Here is a 24510-nt window from a genome sequence, read left to right on the forward strand (position 1 = left end):
ACGGATGTGGAATCAACGGATGATGAAGTTTATCTGTCGAAAGCTAAAAGGAATTATCCGTTGAAAGACAAGGAACCACTTCCGTCGATTGAAAGGAAACCAATTAGCAAAGTTAAATTAGCTAAACTCAATGAAAAATATGGATCAGTTTCCAATAACTTTGTTACAGGAGAATCAAGCCAAGTCAAGGAGAACAAAATAGTTAATGTAGGGCATCTGTCAATGAAGCAACTGAATGACAGATTGAAGTCAAGGCAGACTCTAAACGGAAAAACAACAGAATTGGGAAAGTAGAAATTAACAAACATAACAACTACATACATCATAAATATGCACCTAGAAAAATATGTGTTAAGTTTGGTAGTATTAATCATTTGTCTCTTAATTGTAAATCTGCTATGCCTGCACCCATGTCTACACAGCCCTCATTTCCCAACTTGCCCGTAATACCTATAAATGTTACGCCTGCAGAAAATTTGAATGCACAGTTTGCTAATATGCCGTTTGTACAAAATCCTTACTATGGTGCATTCAATATGCCTCAAATGCCATTTAGCATGCCATACTGGAATAACATGATTACACATAAAATGCCATTTCATGTTAACCAACCTATACATCATAATTATGCAATTATCAATAGTTTTCAAAGCCCTACTCTAATGACCGGGGTTGAATCTCCATCACCTAAGTCAAATGAGGAAAAGCTTAAGAAACCTAAAAAGGAAGGCTAACAAGGCAGGACCCTAGGAAACTTGGGTACCAAAATCAACTTAATTTAATTTTGATGTGTACAGGGAAACATAAATAATCTTTAGTATCTGGATAATGGTTGCTCAAGGCACATGACTGGAGATTTTATCCTGCTCACCGGGTTCAAGGAGAGAGATGGCCCAAGTATTACTTTTGGAGATGACAACAAAGGGTATACTGTGGGATATGGCTTGATTTCAAAAGACAATGTCATCATTGAAGAAGTTGCCTTAGTTGATGGATCAAGCACAATCTACTGAGTGTCAGTCAGCTATGTGAAAAAGGCAACTATGTAACCTTCAATTCATAAGCTTGTGTCATTACAAACAAAAATAACAACAAAGTGGTTCTCACAGGAGTGAGAAAAGGAAATGTGTACCTAGCCGACTTCAACTCATCCAATGCAGATTCTATTACTTGCCTTTTTAGCAAAGCAAGTCAAGATGAAAGTTGGTTGTGGCACAAGAAGTTGTCCCATCTGAACTTCAAGACTATGAATGAGTTAGTTAGGAAAGATCTAGTAAAAGGCATTCCACAAGTCGAGTTCTCAAAGGATTGACTGTGTGACGCATGTCAAAAGGGAAAGCAAATCAAAGCATCATTCAAGAAGAAACTTGAATCAACAATTGAAGAACCACTGCATGTAACGACTGAGAAATTAAGACTGTTTAATATTTCATTTCTTTATATTTTTGAATTATTCACAATTTTTGGGAAATTTTAGGCATATATTTTGTATTTATTTGATATTAAAAATTTAAAAATTATTATCCAAAAATTATTAATTAAGGGCCAATTTATTTTATTAATAGATATAATAGGGCCTTAATTTTAATTAGGAGTATTATTTTAAAACTATAAATAGCCTAATTTTTATTAGTTAATTATAGTTAAATCATTAAAAATTCAGAAAAATCAGAAAATTTGTCTGTTTTCAGGTTAGGGTTCCCAATTCGGGTCAGAAATTCAAGCCATGATTTCGATCGATTCTGAGCATTAATTGATATCAAGTAAGTACTCAAAATGAAGCTCTTGATCTGCTCTTTCAGTTTATAGCATCAATTTCAAGTTATAATTCATAGATTTTTTATTTCGATTTTTAGGGTTCTTGAATGAATTTGGGATTTTTGATTCTAGAGTTATTAGACTGATTTGATGATTGATATAGCTTTGTTTGAATGTGTATAGTCGATTTATGCTATCAATTTCATCAAACGATTCTTGTTTATATGATTTCGGTTAATAGTGTTTATAACCAATTTATGATTAGTTCATTTTTGATTTACAGTAATCTGAGGTTAGTTAGATGTTAGGGGTTTTATTGTACAGGTTATAAGCTTTGATTTGAGATATAGAATGTGTAATTTAATGTACAAATCTGTGATTTCGAAGTTTGGCAGGAAAATCTTGAGTTTTGATCGAAGATGGAGTTCTAGGGGTTGTGGTCGATTAGCGGTTGATTTGTGTTTGGGATGTTGATTAGGACTGAAACCTGATAAGTGGATTTTATATCCACTTGGAATGCTTTATTAGAAGCTTAAATTGATGTTTTGAACTCAAGTTGTTGGTATTTTGATGTATTTTTGTGTTATTGCATTTCACGTATCAGTTAAATGAAGAAAAGAGCTTTTAAAGGAAATATGATGAAAAGTGATCAAAATTGGAAGCCAAGGCCATTATTAAGTTGTAGAGAATCTCGTTATCTTCACGTGGGAAGTTGAATCACCTAATTCTGACGAGTAGGACTCAACTTATGGCCAAAACAAGATTCATCAGAAATTTTCCCAGCCAGAGAGCTGAGCGCCCGCTCAGCTGCTCAGGGCGCGGTTGGTCGCTGATTTCGCTGAAAAAGCCTTTTTTGAGTGGAATTTGACGATTTTAAGGGTCCAGGTCCACTAGGGGCATATATATACTTAAAAAAAAGGTTTTCATCATCCGGGAAGATTGGGATACCAAGGAGAAGACCTAGAAGCACATAACAACTCCGAAAAAGAAGATCTTGTTTTCAACTTGTGATTCTTTGAATTAGTTGTAACTTTGGATGCTCATTTTCATTCTTGTTGAACCTAGATCTCGTTTATTCGTACTTTAATTATTATTCAGTTTATTAAGACCTTGTTTTATACCATGCTTTCATTGAAACCCATGGTGACGATGAGTTCAATTATGGGCTAATCGTTATCATGGGGTTCTAGCGGATTTACTTATGAATTTCAATAATTAATTTGTTTTGATATCTTGGTGTGTGGTGATTGATTGATATCCTAGTATTGGTTGTGCTTATTCGTCTTATGTGTGTAGCTAACATATAAGATAGCGTGTTAATCTCTATTGAAGCGACAGTGAATATAGAGGTTTAGAACTTGCCATGCTAGCATAGGTTCATGTATGTGTATGCATGATTCGTAGGTAACTCTAACCGTTTTACTTGCCCTATGTAATCAAGATAGATAACTTATGCTTAAACCGTTATGTTGTCAAATTCTATAGACATACAGTAGAACCTCGATAAATGAATACCTTTGGGACCAAAAAAAATATTCATTTGGCGAGATTATTTATTTATCGATTAATGAATATAATATTTAGTTATCGATAAATGAATAATAATTCATTTAGATGATATTTTTAGACTTTTTTTTGTAATTATATCATTTTGTATATATTAAGTTCAAATGTACCTGGTAGTTATAACTTTTATGCAAACTTTAATTACATTCATATTTTTAGAATTCTAGATTAGTTGTATATGCATGCATGGAGTAGATAAAGTGCACCGTACCATGTATTGAGACTACTGTGTACATGCATGATAGTTAGAATTAAGATGTCTACTCAATACCTCATACCAAGTTATATATAATTCTAAATTCTCACTGTATCTTAGTCATTGAAAATTAGTTAATGCATTAGTCATTTTGAAAATTAGTTAATACCTCATACCAAGTTATATATAATTTTATGAAAAAATAGGACTTATTAATGTGTTTGAAAATTAGTCATTGAATGAAATGTTTTCATGATATATTATATAAATAAAAATATATTATTTGAAATATAATGATTATTCATTTATATTTACATAGGGCCTATAAATACTTCATTTGTATTTATTCGTTAATGCATTAAGCGAAATTATTCGTTAAGCTTATTGGACCAAGTTGGGACCGAATAAATTTATTCATTAGACGAGGTTATTCATTTATCGAACATTCATTTATCGAGGTTCTACTATATAGGGTCTCAATATAATTGGTGCCTATTTAGCTTCTATCTCTTTTGTGGATGTCTGGTAGAATGGTACTCGTGCAACGAAAGTTGGCGTTTATCAGTTTCGTGTTATCTGATTAGTGTCATCACCATCTCATGCTAAGGTTAAGAACGAAAAGGCTGTTGAATGAAGTATTTAATGAAGTTAGAATCCCATGTTTGTCATATATAGTAATTCAACCTCAATTCTCTTAGTTAATGTTATTTAGTATAATCTCTTAGTTTAATCAAAACCCAATTTGTTATTTGTCTTAGCATTGAGCGATAACCATACATTGTTGCATAGGTGCATAAATTGAACTTAACCTAAACCAGTCTCTGTGGGAACGAATCTGATTTATATCTTATACTACTTGCGAACGCATATACTTGCGTGAATATTAGCGCGGGTTTTCGCCCTAACAAAACCCCGCAAAAATCAGTACAAACGGTACTGATTTTGGCCTGAATCGAGGTTGCCGGAATTTCGGCCAGTCGCCGGATTATGGGCAACTTCCGGTCATGTTCTTCATGACCCGGGTTTTGACCCGTTTGACCCGTTTCTAAAATCCATTTTTGATCCATTCAAACCCAAATTCCATTTCTGAAAATTGTTTCTGGGTTTTATTTTTATTTTTATAAATTCTAAAAATCAGTTTTATTTATTTAAATAAATTGATTAATTAATTTATCTAATTAATTGATTTATTTTATAAATCAATCTAAAATATTTTCCTATATTCGAAATTATTTATTTATTTATTATTTATTTAATTGATTAATTATTTTGATAATTAATATGTTTATTTTGAATAATTCACTTTAAATTCATTTTAATTCCAAACATTATGGAAAATTTATTTTTAATTCATATTTTTCCTAAATAATTATTTAAAAATATATTTGAGGTTCAATTATTTTGAATAATAATTAATTTATTCTTATTTATTGATTAATAACTGAATCGTTTATCCGTTTTAAATGAAACGAAAGCCCTTAGACTCGGAAAAATGATTTGTTCTCAATAACAATAGTTTTAAATCTTAACTTCTTTCGGAAGCGAGTCGGCTTTCGATATTTATTTATATATAGACCCAAATAATTATAATTACGAGTCTAATAAATTTCAAAAATTAGGAAATGAGTCAGATATTGTTCGATAATGTGAATACTGAGTCAGTTTCGATTCTAAAAATATTTTAAAGGCTAGATTGACTATCAGACTTATGTGCTATATGATTTATATGGTTAATCGAGTCTTAATTGCTAGATAATTATTATACGAGTCAGATATAAACGGACGAGTAGACGATAAGAGCTACGTGGATTCAGATTGATATACGATTAAGGTATGAGTCAACTAAATGAGTATCTTTCCCTGATAGACATGAATCCAGCAAGGAAGCTCAAGCCGATGCTATAGAACTGTGATAGACCTGAGGTAGAATGAGTATCAGGAAAGTTTTTCCCCTATTTTAAACTCAGAATAGTAAACTACTTATTTTATTCAAATTCTTGACTCAATAAATATTGATAATTCCTATTCCCATACACTGATACACAATTAGTGTTCTTTTGATTACACTTTCATTTTAATTCCTGATTACTCTTGATACCATGACTACTCTATTCATATTCAAATAGAATACTCCGTACTATATCTCGATATGAATTTTGATGTTAGGATATATCAAAGCATACCGATTGTTCCATATGCTAATCTATGGACTAGATGGTTACGATATAGGCCGAGAATGAACCGGACCCTTGATTATTATGCCATAGTGCCTAGGTACCCTATATGTTGGTGGGTCTATATAGAGGGGTATATATCCGCACTGTATCTTGAGAACTGTATCCTGACTGATCAGCAGGTTATAGTGCATATGTTGGTTTTTGTGTCCAGTCTAGTTTATTGATAATCGCCAATGACGACCTTCATATTCCACTACGGAGATACAAAGATACATATAAAATCTGATTTACAGATTCATATCAGATTCTTTTAGGTTTCTTATGATATTGCATATATATTGCTGACTTGCTGAGCAATCATGGCTCACCCTTTTTGTTGTTACTCACTTTGTTTTTCAGTTAAGGAAGAGAATAAAACCCATTCGTACCCGAGTGGTAAAGAAGCGAGTCAAGAAGCGGGACCTTCTAGCATCAAGGGTGCTAATCCTAATAGAAGAAGAGAGCTTTGAACTTCCTGAGCAGTTGTAGTATAGATAGATGTAGTATGTATTTCAATAATATGAATTTAGATTTAAAATATGCTTAGATAATTGGTTTGTAATAAAGAGAGTTCTATGAGATTTTAAATTTAGGATTGTAATTAATGTAGTGTTCTATTCTTGTCTTCATACCTTAACCTTAAAGATCCTGAGTAGTATCATGAAGGGGTTAGATGTATGTTTATATAATTATTGTACAGGTTTTCATTATAGTAGTGATTGGAAAGTAACCTCCGGATCTAGACCCCCATTTAGAGGGAGTTACACTGCAACTATTGCACATGGACTTATTTGGACCAGTCAATGTGTTATCAATCTCAAAGAAAAGATATTTCCTTGTGATTGTGGATGATTTCTTAAAGTTCACTAGGACATATTTCCTAAAATCTAAAGATGAATCTAGTGAAATCATTATCAATCACATAAGGCAAGTCAACAATCATCCTGATCTTAAAGTTAGAAGAATCAAAAGTGACAATGGAACTGAGTTTAAGAATTCTGCAATGAAGTTGTTCAGTGAAGAAAATGGGATCATGCATGAGTTTTCAGCAGCAAGGACTCCACAAAAAAATGGAGTGGTGGAAAGAAAGAATAGGTCTCTTATTGAAGCCGCAAAGACAATGCTAGAAGAATCAAAGTTACCAACTTATTTATGGGCAGAAGCTATAAATAATGAATGTTACACTCAGAATATTTCTTTGGTCAATCAAACAAAATGCGTAATTTTTTTTACATTTTTTCCATGCAAATAAAAATATTATTGTACTTTTTGTTTTGTTTACCGTTTTTATAGACTCCTTATCAATTGTTCAAGAACAGGAAGCCAACACTAAACTTTCTTCATGTCCTTGGCTGTAAATGCTATATTCTAAGGAATCAAACTGAGCAACATGGAAAGTTTGATGCTAAAGTAGATGACGGTATTTTTGTTGGGTATGCAGTTGGAAAAGTATACAGAGTCTACAATCTTAAAACCAACATTGTTATGGAATCTATACATGTTGTGTTTGATGATAAGAAGATTGAAGGACTACAAGATGAAGGTTTCCATAAAAGCCTCAAATTTGACAATGTCGAGATGATCTGTGATGACAATGATGATGAAAGTGATCAAGAAATGATTTACAAGGAATATGCAGAAAGATCAATAAACGAAGCACAAAATTCTACATTCATCGAAAGACAAAGTACAACATCTGTTGAAAGACATGATGCATCATCGGTTGACAGACAGACTGCATCATCCTTCGAAAGGCAAAATTCAACATCCACTGAGCCATCAATAGGAGTTGAAAGTCAGTTTAGAGCACAAAGAAAGGACCCCAACCTCAAATCAAAGATCTACAAACTCAGGGGGAGTTTCTTCTAATCAAAACTCAGTCACACATCAAGACAACTTTGAGGCCTCCTCATCCAGAGCTAATCTACCAAAACAAATGAAATGGACTAGAGATCACCCATTTGAATTAATTATTGGTGATGCATCTTCAAGAGTGCAAACAGGGAAAGCAACTCAAGATGAATGTCTATATAGAAGCTTCTTGTCACAGGAAGATCCAAAGAAGGTAGAAGAAGCTTTGTTGGATCCTAATTGAGTTTTAGCTATGCAGGAAGAGCTAAACCAATTTGAAAGGAATGGAGTTTGGAAGATGGTACCCAAACCAAAAGGCAAGAATCCAATTGATATCAAATGGGTATTTAGAAACAAGATGGATGAGAATGGTATAGTAGTCAGGAACAAAGCTAGATTGGTTACCAAGGGCTACTGTCAACAAGAAGGAATAGATTTTGATGAGACTTTTGCTCCTGTTGCAAGACTTGAAGACATCGAAATCTTTGTAGCCTATGCAGCCCATGCCAATTTCAAAGTCTATCAATTGGATGTGAAGAGTGCCTTTCTAAATGGAGATTTGGAGGATGAAGTCTATGTCAGTGAGCCTCCTGGTTTTGATGACCCCAACTTTCTAGAATATGTCTACTATCTTTTGAAAGCACTCTATGGATTGAAGCAAGCACCTAGAGCCTGGTATGACACTTTATCATAGTTTCTTTTAGAAAATCATTTCACAAGATATACTGTTTACAAAACTCTTTTCTTTAGAAATGTTAATGGCTCTACTATACTTGTTCAAATTTATGTTGATGATATTATATTTGGTTCTACAGATGAGAAACTTTGCAAAAAGTTTTCTAAATTGATGCAAAGTAAATATGATATAAGCATGATGGGAGAACTAACTTACTTTCTTGATTTACAAGTTAAGCAAGTTAGTGATGGAATATTCATTAGTCAAACCAAATACATTTATGTTTTTTTGAAGAAGTTTGACTTAATGGATTGCACATCTGCAAAAACTCCCAAGGCCACTGCCACTAAACTTGAAATAAACACAACTGAAAAGTCTGTAGATATTTCAAATTATAGAGGCATGGTAGACTCACTTTTGTATTTAACAGCCAGTAGACCAGATATAATGTTTGCTACTTGTCTTTGTACTAGATTTCAAGATGATCCTAGAGAATCTCATTTAGTAGCTATTAAGAGAACTTTTAGATATCTCAAAGGAACTCCAAAACTTGGCATTTGGTATCCGAGAGATTCTGGTTTTAGTCTAATTGGTTATTCAGATGTAGATTATACAGGTTGTAGAATAGACAGAAAAGTACAATAAGAACCTGTTAGTTTCTAGGAAACAAGCTAGTGTCCTGGTTTAGTAAGAAACAAAATTCAATTTCTACTTCCACAGGTGAGGCTGAATACATTGCTACTAGTAGCTGTTGTGTACAGATTCTATGGATGAAAAATCAGTTATTGGACTGTGGTCTACATGTGGACAAGATTCCAATTTTCTGTGATAACATAAGTGCCATTGTCATCACTGAAAATCCTATACAGCATTCAAGGACAAAGCACATTGACATAAGTACCATTTCATTTGAGAACATGTCATGAATGGTACTGTGGAACTTCATTTTGTTCCAAATGAGCAGCAACTTGCAGACATCTTTACCAAGCCACTTGATGAGTCAACCTTCACTAGGTTGGTAAGTGAGTTAGGTATGCTTAATTTTCCTAAGTTATTTTGGTTTCTAAGCAATTTGTAATGCAGCCGGAAAGAAATTTAATTTTTCCTAAAAAGATGAAATTTTGGCTTAGTCAGAATTTACACCTCGACGGATGTTCATTATCCATTGAAAATGAATATCCATTGAATTTCATTATTTATTGAAAATCAAATATTTTTCTAGGTACTTTATATCTCGACGGATATTTATTAAATCTGTATCCGTTGAATTGTTTAATCATAGCCGTTAATTCTATACCTTATCCGTCGAATTTATTTACAGTATGTATGTATATGTCGATGGATAATCTTTAGAATTTTTACAGTTGATTTCATTATTAAATGGCTATTTTTGGCAATTTTCATTGGGTACTTTATTGTACTTTTTGGCTTTTAATTGTTTATTTATGAGAAACGATACAAGCTTCCTTTCATTTTTCATTTTACTTTTATCTTTCTCAAAGCAATTTTTACTCTCTTCATCTCCAAAACCCCTTTTTCTCTATAACTGCTCTCAATCACAACAATGGCACCAGTAGTCAAGATTATGTCTCAATCTGGATTTTTTTATGAGAAGAATAACTTTATGGCACTAGTAGACAAGAACATTGCTGCTTCTGAGGACTGTCACAAGATGATGGACTTCATTCATAACTGCAAACTATGTCATGCTATGCTTGAGTCTCCAGTGATTTATTGTGAAGTTGTGGAGTAGATCTGGACTACTATTGTGTACAACTCCAAAGATAAGACCAGTTCCTTCACTCTTAAAGGTAATGATTACTGTATTTATTATGATGAAATACAAGCATGCTTTCATTTGCCTGAAAATAACACAAATGTTCCACACACAGATACATATGTGAGCACCATGCTTATGTCTATGGGTTATTCTCTCAATCCTGCCAAATTAGGTGAGGTTAGGAGAATGGGCCCTAGAAAAGAATGGAGCTTTCTCTGTGATTCTTTTATTAAAGCACTTTCTAGTAAAATTAGCAATTTTGATGGTTAACATGCTATATATGCTTTTGAATGACAAGTACTTTAATTTTATTAAATCTATCATGATAGAATTAGGGTATAAGTTAGGAGATATTAAAAAGCGGTCAAAGAACATATACCATGCTAGGTTTCTTATGATGCTAGAAAATCATGTGTCTAAGGACCTCTTGATTGAGAACCCAACAAATAAGCTTGATTGTTGGGTCTAAGAAAAGAGGGTACTTGCTGATCTTAAAAGGAAAAATCTTTATAATGAAGTGCCTCTCAACTATATGCCAATCATGGAGGCACCTCAGGTAAGTGAGGTAAATATTTCTGTCACAACTCTTTCCCAACCTGCAATTTCTTTGAATTCAACCGTGGCTATGTCATCTGTGAATGTGACCAAACATATGCCTACCCAAGTCACAAAACCTAAAATTTCGAAATCCAAATCAAAGAAACCACACTCTAGTTCCTCTCAAAAGAGAATAGTTTCAAAAACTACCAAAACACATGAGGGGAGCGTGAAGGGTGGTGAGACAGGTGAGGGACATGGTGAAAATCAAAGATTCCCTAAGGATAAGGTGGGTGAGGTTAGTGAATCCCAGCCTAGCCATATCACAGTCTCCGAAAAGGCTGTGGTGACTAATAAGGAAAATAGCACACTGTTAGGTGCATCATCCAAAAAGGATGTAATTATTGAAAATAGCTTATCTCCAAGAGCACAGAAAAAAAGGGGTAGGGACACTACAAACCAACTCAAACCTACATTAGAAAGAAGAAATTAAAACCTTTGGGGAGTCACAGGGCACACACAGAGTACCCACTGCAGTCAAAGACTCAGTTAATGCACCATCTCAAATTTAGGTTGATGTGGCTCCAATAAATGTGGAGTCACAGCCAAGCTCTCACAATTGAAACACCTCACACACATAATTTTCCCACAAACTCGCTGGATATGGATGTGATAAACACATCAATTCTTGATTCTCCATCTTTGAAACTCATGGATGAGCTAAAATCTAAAGCAAGTGAACATCATCTTATTGATGATTTGTTGGCTCACTTGCCCTTTATTTCTAATACTACTGAGAAATTTGTGCATAATCTCGAATCAATCCCCACAGATTCAACAGTAGTGTCAACTCCTAACTCTATCATTTCTACTCTCTCGAAGGATATTCCTCATCCGGTGACAAGTGATTGTCTCTCGATAGATAAGCTTCACAGCAATTATCCGTCGACATTCACAACTGCTATTTCGACGGATATCTCTCATCCATCAAAAGGAGAGGAAGGGAGTGATTGTCTCTCGACGGATAAACTTGTTACTAGTGTAGATGACTTAGTGTTTGTTAAATCACTCTTAGGTTTGAGGGAAGGGAGTGACTTGAGTGAGAGACTGAATTGCTCTCAGGCAAAAGAAGGGGAAAAGAGTGAAAATATGCATGTTATTTCTTTCAGCATGGCAAAAGTGAGTGAGAGGAGTCCCGCTTAGATGGTAAAGGTTAGGGTGTGAGGGCGGGGAGCCAAGGGGAGCCCTTGATGCAAGAAAAGAGAGAAAATGAGTGAAAAACAGGTACATAAGAATGGGAAGATCCCACTGCTAGTGAGTTAATGGATGTCAATGAAACACATAGAAAGAAACAATTTCAGTAAGAATATCAAGATGTTCTAGATTCTGTCTCTTTTGATGCTGAGACATTTACTCACCCTGTTCCAGCATATCAGACTCTAGCTGAACATGGAAGTGAGGATGCTGAGAAGATTCTAAACTTGGTGCACACTACAACCTCTATCCTCAGGGAAAAGGATGCAATCAATTTTCTTCCACCTATAGCTCGTGATGATTTTGACTATCCTTCTGGTGCATCTGGTGGTTTTATTGGGGATGACTCTCTTAGAGAGGATGCTGAAGAGGTAGGCAGGAATGTAGGAGGAGATGCAAAAACTCCAGATTGGATGTTCACAAAAGACTACAACTATCATCATTTCAAAACCACCTTGTTCAAACTTATTCATCAAACTGAAGCTGCCATTCAAGCCACTAACAATGCCAGACCCAAAAGTCTTCTACAGGCCCATCTTGAGTCCCTTCAGTTGCATAAAATTCAGACTCTCCAACATAATCAAACCGTAGATGAACTCAAGCATGATATTGAGCATGTCAAGGAGGATCTCACTAAGAGACTGGATGCCAAACTTCCTGATTCCACCATGCTAACCATCAATCAAAATCTCAGGAAGGAATATGACTTGAATTAGAAAGTTGAGGAACTGGGTTCAAAGCTGTCAAAAGTAGAGAACTCAGTTCCTCAAATTCTTACCAATCAACAAACTCAAACTCATCTACTATAACAACTGGTGGCAGCTCAAACTTCAACCATTTCTCCACTTAATAATAACAAAAAGGGGGAGAAGGATGTGCATGTTCAAGTCAGTAAGGTAATTGTTCCAGCCATTACTTTCTCAAAGCCACCAGTGTGAGATAGTATTGATTTAATCAATATAGCAGCAGTTGAACTCAAGCTGAAAGAATAAATGAAGAAGCTTGATGCAAGAATTTAGAAGGAATTTGGTCCAATTACATGTAAAGACAAATATGTGAAGCACTCCACTCAATTGAGACCAATTCCAATAGATGAAATGAATCTAGGAAACATGAAAAAAGGTCAAACCTCATCTAGAAGAAATCAACAGGACATTGTGATTTTAAATCCTAAGAAACACTCATCAAAACACTCAAGAAAAAATCCAATGGACCTAGTCTATGCAAATCCTAAACCTGATGAAAAGAAGCTACTTGGTCACTCTATTGTAAATTACATAGATCCAAGAGACTCAGTCTTAAAGAAAAGGATAACAAAGATCTACAGGCATGGAAAACTAATTTGTGTGATGGCTGGACATCTTCAATTTGGAGAAGCTAAAAGAGAAGAGAAATTTAGGCTCAAATCTCAGAAAAAGCAGGTTGACTTAGAAGCAAAGAAACAAGCTGAAAAGCCGGCTACACAGAGAAGAGTGAAGAACCAAAGAAAGAACCAAAGAAATCAGGAAAAGGATATAGGAAGGAGAGAGACAAAAGAAAGCTGATTTTTGAAGAAGAAGAAGAAAAGGAAGAACTAAAGACAACTCAGTCTACTACCACAAATCAACCACCTATGCCCATAATGGAACAAGGTGAATTCAAGGTCCATCCTGGTGTGAACTTTCATGGTGAGTCAATCATTCCCAAGGATGAATCAATAGACTGGGAAAGCTTACATATTCCTGAGCTGAACATCCCAATTCCAACCACTTCAAAAAGAAGAAAGAATTCGGCAAGAAATCCAGTCAAGTTTATCTCATTCCAATCTGAAATCTTATCTAAACGCAAGCCAATAGTCAACAAAGGAGATCAACTCTTTATCTGTGATATAAAGGAGTTTTTAGACATTAATCTTTACTTGGATGAACTAGATGAAGTGAGAGAAATTAATGCCCACAATAGACTTTCAGAAAGATTAGTGTTAAGGTACAAAGGTGGAAAGGAAATCACTTGGCCTCTTCATAGGATTTTCATTGAAGGCTACTCTGTCTTAGTTAAAGTATTCTCTGCAATCAAGAAAAATTTTAGATTTACCATGTTGGCCAAAAGGGAGATACTCAATAAAATTGAACAAATAAGACAAAGCTGGAGAGACCCAAGTGCACTACCAAGAATCTTAACTATTCTTTACACTGGAAGTAGAGTGCACTTGAGGCCTTATTGGTTGATGGAGTTAAAGGATGAAAGGAATACCAGAAGATTTTTCAGACTAAAAGACTAGCTAAAAATATCAAGCAATGAAACTCTCAAGGAAATGCAGGAGATGTTGGATCTATCTAATAAAGATGAATCTGAGTTCTCCAGACAAATCCAACACCCGATAGAAGAGAACAATGAAAAGCTGAGAAAGAAGACTAGACACTCAAGGAGAAATGATTAATTTGCTCATCCTAGAGGAGCACCTTGAACAAAGCTTGTGAGACTTCTGTGAACTTTCTTTTCTCAACTTTCAATAAATTGCAGCACTTATCATTTTTATCTACCATTCAATGACTACTTTGTATAAGGTGTTTTGCTATCGTCAAGTCCTCCTAAAATTTATGCCTACAATTCTAGTGGACATAAATTAGGGGAGACTGATAGGAATATTTTGTAGGCTTAATAATATTTCATCAACACACCTTAGTAGATTTAATTAAGTGTGTTTATAACTTTCAACGGAAAATCTTACTCTATCATCCGTTGAAAGAGTAGCTTATGTTTAAATAATTTTTTGTAGCACATTCCTGTAAACTTTAATGTCTTGGAGAATTAGAAGTTGTAGGATATTCTAAGTCATGTTGACTAATAAAATGATATGCAAAATATGTTGGCTAATTGTAAATATTAGATGCATTGTAATTTTGCATAAATGAAATTATGTCATCTATTGTGGATATACTTTCAACGGATAATTCCACAAGGCTTCAACAAATGAATCAAGATGCTCTCAATGGTTGATCCAATAGAGACTTAACGGATAATCTACAAAGTCTTGATGGATAACATATTCAAATAGTAGTTGAAAGCGACTTGACAGTCACATGGGTTGATAGTATACAAAAGGAATGTGGCAGCCTATTTGCAGGATTATGAGAACAAAGAAACATTTCAATTTCCATGCTTACTTGAAGAAATACAAATATGTTGGATATAGAGATGAAGAAACATGTGATTAGACCTAACTGTTTTGTTTTATATGTTTGTCTTTTTCATATATAACTTGGTGATATATAAACCAAGAGTAGAAAGTAGAAAAATTATCGATTGAACAGATAAAAAGAAAAAGCAACATCTCTTAGGAATTTCTCTGTTCTCCCTTTGTAAATTTACTTGTAAGCAGCTGTGTACATTCTTGCATCACAGAGTTCTCAATTAATATATATCTCTGGTGGAAAGTTTAATCCTCCAGAAAGTTTTTAAGTCTTTGTGTTTAACTACTTTATGTTTTGAATACATTTATATTTCATTCCATACACTTGCATATTCAAACACTGATATACTTTGATATAAAATTTTCTTAGTTTTCCAGAAGAAACCAAGAATTACATTCAATCCCCCCTCTGTAATTCTATTGTTAGATTGTTTGGGAATAATATTTTATCGTAGAGAACCCGCAGCCACTATCCTTCGGGTGCGCACTGGGACCCACGGGCTCACGCAATAGCCTACAAACCACGTGAACCAAGGTAAACCGCATTTAAGCGACATGCTCTGGCGCAGGAGGCATAATCATATACACTCCTCCCGTCAAATAATTTGATTTTAAAAATAGCATAATAAAGTATAAATTTAAATAAAAATATATCATAACATGGCCAATCCAGATATCACAATATGACAGAAAGCTGTAAAATCATTTTGAAAATAAAATGAACTACACGTAAATAGTGTATTATATATGTATATTGGTAATTGACAGAAATAAGTAGGTGCGCATAATTTGATAATCTTTTTTTCCAGGATAATTCGATTATCCTAAAGTATAGGAGAAAAAAACAAAAAATTAAACTAAGATCGAAATCACATGATCACCCTCGCTCACCCCAAACTATAATATTACAATAGAAATACTTTAGAATTAGGAATATTTTTTTCACACAACTATAAATATACTAACTCATTGATTCACTGTAATCATAACTAGTAGTATGTAAGTGTTGGAACAACATACTACATATATTACAGTCTACTTATTTTAAGGGTAATGTTCAAAACATGTTGAGGTAGATTGAAGCAGAATGTCTAAGTGAACAATGCTGACATGGATAACTCAACATATAACAAGGACTTGCAAATAATCTATATTCCACTGAGATCAGTAAATATTAAAGATTAAGTATAGACACATATGGTTCTTGAAATTACAGTGAATAAGTCGTCAACAGAAGTCAGGGTGTAGTTCATTAATATGTTCAAACAATGGAGGAATAATGTTGAAGATATTCAAAGCAGTTCTTAGTATTAGTGTGGAGACCTCAAGGATACTCAATGAAGTTGGTTATATATGGTAGAAGACTTAATAATATTTTGTTCAGACTTAATAATATTTTACTTTCGTATAAGTATATCTTTCATTAATTATTATTCATTTCAAATATTAATTTCAAATATTTTACTTCATTTATTTTTTTATAAAAGCTATTTTTTTATTGGAATATTATTTAAAGAATAATATTAAGATATTCCTTTAATATTTTGAAACTGATTCATTTTATTAAATCGACCTTATCCCAAGCATTTTCAAAATGTTTTAAAGTCTTCAAAAAAATTTTAAAAGTCAGAGCGGATCCCAAAACTTGTTTTTAAATTTAAGATCTTCCTTTTGAAGAGTATTTAAATACTCGCTCAAAAATCAAAGGGATCCGGCTCCGTGATGTATTTTTATATTCGCAACGAGGCTGTTTTGATAAAAAAAAGTTTTGGTTACTTGCCCATATTCGGGAAGTAGTTGTATATATAATATTGTACCTATCAACGAGCTATTATATGCTCGGGGAATGTCGATTAATTTCGGATTCGAATTATAAGGATAGGGTCTTCAAGTAACTGGAATGGTTTGGCACCTTGTGTGCTAGAGTGAGTGTAAGAGGCTGCGGGGCAGTCCATCAAAGCGTAGGAGGTTGTGGGACAATCCAGCATAATGCCCTCATGTGGCCCGGGTGATGACCCAAAAGGATTTCATCCTTCTACTAGTAGAGAATTATAGAGAGTGATATTGCCTGATCAACAACGGTATCATGGTATTCCAGTGGTTTCCTTCTTCCAAATGTATTTAAACAAAACCTTGTGTTTACTTTCACGCAGAGGTGCTAAAGAGTTTCTTCTCAAAATGATGTTTTGAAAATGAAGTATCTCGTAACTTCATCCTTTAAATGATATTTCAAAGATTGATCTTATGCAATCTTTATCTTGTAACCTCATCTATATGATGGACTTTTGAAAACTAATTATATTTTGAACAATAGTAGTTCAAGTAGTTTTCTGAAAAAGATATATATATATATATATAGTATATTGAAGTATCTTGTAACTTCATCATTTAAACTTATATATAGTACATGATTATCTTATGCATGAAAGATTTTCAGAAAGTTATCTATTAAGATACTTTGCATTATTAATCATATTATACATGTTATTTTGGTGAGCTGTTTTGCTCACCCTTGCTTCATTTCTTCATCATACAAGAACAGTTAGGAAGGATGGCCAGACTCAAGCAGACCCACCGCAAGAAGGTGGGAACAGTCCCGCATCCACCTGCTGATATCTTAGCCGCCATTGCTTCAGTGGTAGATCTATCTGTAGTTTAGGCATTCAGCTTTTGGGAATCCAATTATGTATAATTATAACTTGTGTTGGATAATGGCAAAGAACTTTAAAATTATTAAGTAATCATTTTGGGTTTGTAATAACTTTTAACTTACGGATTCCAACGACTATTACTTATTTCAATTTCATCTCTGAGACTTAACACGAAGTGGAGTATGTATTATTGTGGGGTCACAGCATGCAGTTATTTATGTCTAATTTAAGTAAAGTGATATTAATGGAAAGAAAGACCGTGACAACCCGGATTCCCGACCCCGTATATGGGGGTGTTAGAGAAATGGTATCATAGCTAGAGTTATAAACCTCAGAGATGATGCGATGACATAATAATAAATCCACAAAGATAATAAGAACTCTTGACAAGTTCATAGTCGGGCTACTTAAAGTAGCACTGAAAGTTAAAAACCTTACGAGAACTCTTTGAAGTATCATGATAGTAACTTAAATCGCTTATTGTGTAGGAGCACGAGGTCGGGGATCTAGAGATGTATGAGCAGGAGCATGATAAGGAATTGCTATATGGGGAGGATCAAGTTGAGCTTGATGAGGATATTTTTGAGGAGGAAGATCCCTCGGAGGATACTGAGCCCGTTGTTTATGAGCAAACTGATGAGGATGCTTTCATGGAGAACACTGAGCACTCGCTGATGTGGATGACGAGGAGGATCTCTCAGAGGAAAATGATCCAGTTGTTATCGATATTTATAATGATGAGGACCCAGAGAAGGACCGAGTTACTGAGGATGTTGAGAGTTAAGACCCCTGCTGAGGAGCCGGTTGATGTTATTGTGGTATAGACTAGTACCCACCTACCCTCACTCCCTGTGGTCAGAGCCCCTACCCCTCCACCACTACCACTGAGCTATTATGATGATGGCTCCGAGACTCTTACTCCCGAACCCCTGCAGACTAAGGATACGCCCCCAGCAACACCAGATTCCCCACCCCTCGACCCATTTCAGAGACTGTCCTTGTTGGTTCAGGGCTTTATATAAGATAGACTGAGCTCACGATTGGCCGTTGCTGAGGCCAGATTGGATGAGGCCGGGAGAGAGCTAGAGGCGGAGAGAGCTAGTAGACGTGCACCGGTTCATGAGACGAGAGCTATCATACCTCGATCTGCATGGAGAGAGTTGACCCAGATTGAGCTTATGGCTCGTGTGAGGATCCGAGGACTTCATGGAGCCAGGCATGGCAGGGTGCCCGGTGGAAGGATGACTATATCGTCAGGTGCATGATGGAGAGAGAGTATGAGAGTTGACCCGCACTCATAGTTGATTCATAGTTGGTGATGTAGTAGTCTAGTCTTTTAGTTGCAGATGGCCATAGTAGAGAGCCGATTTTTCGGGATAGTTCATTTGTAATAACCAAAATTTTTGGGACTTTGTAAAACATTTGATGAATAGTAACCCTGACGATCGGGGAAAACTTTTTAGCCCACACTAAATTATGTATGTACAATTTAGTTTCCAAGTCGATATTGTGATTATACGTACCAAATAAGTGTATGTAAAAGCCATTAGTTTTCGAAGAAAATGAACTTTGTAAAATGACCATATCTTACGAACTATCAAGGAATACGAGAATCACATTACAATTTTAGAATCTAGAATTCTAAAAATCAAAACCCAAGTACAAGGTTTTAAAGCATAAAGGACTTATAAGAAAGGATTTACCCCACGAATCGCTTACGAAGATTTATTACGAAAATGAATAAGCGACCAAGCAAATACGTAGGCAAATAAATAACACGTATCAATCCATGTGAATTCCCATGCAAGCCATGCAAACTAATTAGTAAGAATGTAACCAAGGATTGGCAATCAAATAGTAACCAAATCAAAGAGCATAGTAAGCTAGTATGGTGAATAGTAGCAAGAATAGTAGTTATAGTACTTGGCTAGTAAACTAGCTTTGACAACTGGCCATGCTAGTAAGATATGCATATCTAAAGTTATATATACAAACAAGCCAACACTTACACAAGAAGCAACCAAGGAACAAAGAAAAATTTCTCTCTTCTCTCTCATAATATCTTCCTTCGGCCATTTCCAAGAAAGCAAGAAACATAAATTCAAATTTCAAAATCCAGCCATGGATAAATGCTATAATTAATTCCCAAGCTTCCTACATATCAAACTAAGGTAAGATAATTTTTTCATAGCATTTTATTAAGGTTTGGATGGTTAAATAAATCCATGAAAGTGATGATAAATAGTGTCAAATAGTAACTTTTCTTGATTTCTTTATTCTCATGGAAATATTTAGGATTCTTAAGCACACCCAAGCCTCACCAAGCATCATTCATTAATAATAACACCTTTCAATCTACCAAGAAATATATAAATCTTTACCCAAACCTTGTTTAAGGTTTAAGTTTCAAGAAAATTATGGATCTTGGTTATAAACTAGTTTTGATGGTTGTTATGTTGGTTTCTTGATGATTAGTTAGATAGATGCTAAGGTTGATGTTGTGTCCTCAAGAACTTGATGTTCTTGAGAGTATTAAGTGTCAAGATGATGGCTATTGAGTGGCATTTATGACACTTTATAATGCTCTATTAAGCTTTGAATTGATGCGTTTGTACTCAAATTGTTAAGTCTTTTAACGTGTTTTCAAGTGTTTTTGCATTTCAGGCATTATCTAGGTAATCGGGTCAATTAACATTGTTTTGGTTCTAATTTGGTGTCAAGGTGGTGTTGGAATAAAAGCTCGTAGAAATCCGACTCTAAGCAGCAAAGAGATTCAGAAACCTGAAGTTTTTTCCACAGGTACGGCGCGCCCGCGCTGGTTAAGCGCGCGACCGCACCAGGATGTCAGAAAGGCAACGCCCCCACGCTGTGATAGCGCGCGCCCGCGTTGGTGCGAATTAAAGGAATCCTAATTCTATTATAATTATAATTGGAGGACTTCTGGATTGCATGGGGCTGCTATATATATTCAAATAAAGGACGTTTTCAAGAGAGAGATGTACCAGAGCGCAAGGAGAGCCGTAAGAAGACCATTTTAGCACGTATTCAACGGATACGAAGAAGATCTTGTTTTTACTTGTGAATCTTTGTTCTAAGTTGTAACTTGGATGCTAGTTTTCTTACTTGTGAACCTTACTCTTGTTTCATATTTGGTTTTATTATTTAAGTATAAAGACTACGTTTGTTATACCATGCTTTCATTGGAACCCACGTTGATGATGAGTCCGATTATGGGCTAATCGTTATCGTGGTGTTCTAGTGGATTTATTTATTGATTTCGTTAGTTAATTTGTTTTGATTCCTTAGTGTGTGGTGATTGTATGATAACCTAATATTGGTTGTGCGTATTCGTCTTATGAGCGTCGCGAACTTATAAGATAGTGTGTTAATCTTTAATGAAGCGACACTGAATTTAAGGATTTAGAACTTGCCATGCTAGCATAGGTTCATGTGTTATTGTTTTGCATGATTTGTAGGTAATTTTAACCATTTACTTGCCCTGTGTAATCATGATAAATAACTTGTGCTTTAAACCGTTATGTTGTCAAATTCTATAGACATATAGGGTCTCAATATAATTGGTGTCTATTCAGCTTCTACCTATTTTGTGGATGTCTGGTAGTATGGTAATCATTCAACGAAAGTTGGCGTTTATCAATTTCGTGTTATCTGATTAGTGTCATCACCATTACATGCTAAGGTTAAGAATGAAAAGGCTATTGAATGAAGTATTTGATGAAGTTAGAATCCCATGTTTGTCTCACATAATATACAACCCTCTTTACTTTCTTAGTTATAATTGTTAGTTTAATTCTTAGTTATAAACAACCTCAATTTGTTATCGTCTTAGCATTCAATAATAACCATACATTTTTGCTTAAGTGCATAAATTAATTAGTTAACCAAAGACAATCTCTGTGGAAACGGATCTGATTTATATCTTATACTACTTGCAAACGTGTATACTTGCGTGAATTATTAGCGCGTGTTTAGCGATTAACAAGTTTTTGGTGCCGCTACCGGGGACTGCAGTGTTAATTTTTAATTTATGTGTTTTCCATCAGTGGCTGTTAAAGTTCATTGACTCGAACATTGTTACTTATTTATTTCCTTGTCTTATTTCAGGTACTCTAGCGAGGGTGTATGCATACGCGTTTGTGTACTCGTAAGAGAACACTGGATAAAGCCGAGGAAGAAGTTGTGGTGGTTCGAAAGGAAGCTTTTGAAGAAGAATAAAGGTAGAAGAAGAAGAGAAAGTCGAGGAACCAGTTTTAGTAGAGAAGGGAGATCAAGCAGGAAAATCCTAAGGCTTTGATGGACTATTCTCTGCCTAAGATCAATGACATTTATTCAAGCATCATTAGGCCAACCATCAGGGATAACACTTTTGAGATCAAGTCAAGCACGATTCAGATGATAAAGAATTCAGTTCAGTTTGGGGGTTCTCCTACTAAAGACCCCAACATGCACATCAGGGATTTCATCAAGATCCGCGACACGTTCAAGTTCAACGATGTAACTGAAGATGTTATCAAGTTACGACTCTTCCCATTCTCTCTGAGGGACAAAGTTAAGTGTTGGTTACATTCTCTACCAGCAGGGTCTATCACAGATTGGGAAGATCTTGCTCAAAATTTTCTCACTAAATTCTTCATATGGCGAAGACTGCTGCAATCAGGAATGCTCTTACTCAGTTTGCTCAGCAAAATGGAGAATCTCTGTGTGAGGCTTGGGATCGATATAAGGAGATGCTAAGGAAGTGCCCACACCATGGTATGCCTGATTGGATGATTATTAACTATTTTTACAATGGATTGGGTGCTACTTCTAGAGCCATGCTCGATGCAGCATTAGGAGGAGCCTTGTGGGCTAAGAGCTATGATGAAGCCTATGAATTGATTAAACTAATGGCTACCAATGAGTACCAGAATCCTTCTCAGAGAATGACTCAGGGAAAAGTAGCAGGAATTCTGGAGTTGGATGCAGCAACTGCTATAGCTGCCCAACTTAAGGCTTTGACGATGAAGGTGGACACTTTGGCTAATCATGGGGTGAATCAAATCTCTAGTGTCTGTGAGCTTTGTGTTGGTGCCCATGAGACTTATCAGTGCGCAATTTCTAGTGAATCAGCTCAGTTCGTGAGCAACTTTCACCGTTCGCAGCAACCTGTCCTAGCCACTTATCATCCCAACAACCGCAACCATCCTAATTTCAGTTGGAGCAACGCTCAGAATACGGTTCGACAGCCTTATCAGCAGTATCCAGCTAAGCAGTACAACCCCCTGGTTTTCAGCAACCGCAATTTACACCAAGACAGCAACTTCAACTACAACACGCTAATGAAAAATCTTAATTAGAGGAGTTGAAGCTTATATGCAAGAGTCAAGTTATTTCTATTAAGACCTTGGAAAATCAAATTGGGCCAATTTCCAATGCCTTGCTAAATTGTCATCCTGGTATACTACCTAGTGACACTGAAGTGCCAGGAAGGAAGGAAGCTAAGGAGCAGGTAAAGGTAGTCACTTTGAGGTCTGGAAAGGTTGCGAATCCTGAACAAACTCAAGCGTTGACTGAAGAAGCTGGGGCTGAGAAAGAAGTAGAGCAGCAGGAAGTAGCAGTGGAACCAAGAAAGACTACTATTGAGCACACTCCTCTTGAGGGTAATATAGGGGAGAAACAGTTTTATCCTCCACCGCATTTTCCTAAGCGGCTGCAGAAGAAAATGCTGGACAAACAATTTGAGAAGTTTCTGGAGGTGTTCAAGAAACTTCATATCAACATACATTTTGCTGAGGCTCTTGAGCAGATGCCTAGTTACACAAAGTTTATGAAAGGTATTCTCTCTCGGAAAGTAAAACTAGATGATTTAGAGACAGTCGCTTTCATGGAGGAATGCAGTGCACCTCCGAAGCTTAAAGATCCAGGAAGCTTCACTATTCCGTATACTATTGGAAAAGTGTCTTTTGACAGATGCTTATGTGACTTGGGAGCTAGCATCAATCTGATGCCTTTGTCGATCTTCAAGTAGTTGGACTTACCTGATTCAAAACCAACTTATATGACTTTGCAATTGGCCAACCGTTCTATTACATATCCGCGAGGTATTGTGGAGGATGTCTTGGTAAAGGTTGATAAACTCATCTTCTCTGCTGATTTCGTCATTCTTGATTTCGAGGAGGATAAGAAGATTCCCATAATCTTGGGAAGACCTTTCTTGGTGACCGGCCGAACCTTGATAGATGTGCAGAAGAGTGAGCCCACAATGCGAGTGTTGGATTAAGTTGTAACTTTTAATGTGTTCAATGCTATGAAATTTCCTACGGAAAATGAGGAGTGCTTAAAGGTGGAGTTGGTCGATTCTGTGGTTACTTCAGAATTTGATCAATTGCTAAGGTCTGATGCCTTAGAAAAAGGCTTATTGGGAAATTCAGATAGTGAAGATGACGAAGGTGAAGAACAATTACAATATTTGAATGCTTCTCCCTGGAAGAGGAAGATTGATATGCCTTTTGAATCTCTTGAAATGGAGGAATTGAACAAAGCTCCTAAATGCCTCAAGCCATCTATTGAGGAAGCACCCACTCTTGAGCTTAAGCCTTTACCTGAGCATTTGAGGTATGCGTTGTTAGGTGATGCATCTACTTTGCCTATTATTATTACATCTGATCTTTCAGGTAGTGACGAGGAAAAGCTCCTGAAGCTTCTAAGAGAGTTCAAATCGGTAATTGGTTGGACTACAGCAGATATCAAGGGAATCAGCCCTTCTTATTTCATGCATAAATTCTGCTAGAGGAAGGTAACAAGCCTACAGTTGAGCAACAAAGAAGACTTAATCCGATCATGAAGAAAGTAG

At 35.4% G+C, this 24510-nt stretch overlaps 1 non-coding gene across 1 annotated transcript; it reads right to left on the reverse strand.

The window, feature by feature from the left end:
- Nucleotides 1–22327: 22327 nt before the first annotated feature.
- LOC141663069 (small nucleolar RNA R71) lies at nt 22328–22434 on the reverse strand. The gene has a single exon (XR_012551155.1). It is a non-coding gene; the product is annotated as a small nucleolar RNA R71 (small nucleolar RNA).
- Nucleotides 22435–24510: the final 2076 nt, after the last annotated feature.

The sequence above is a fragment of the Apium graveolens genome, chromosome 5 (assembly GCF_009905375.1).
Source record: "Apium graveolens cultivar Ventura chromosome 5, ASM990537v1, whole genome shotgun sequence".
Classification (NCBI taxonomy): Eukaryota; Viridiplantae; Streptophyta; class Magnoliopsida; order Apiales; family Apiaceae; genus Apium; species Apium graveolens.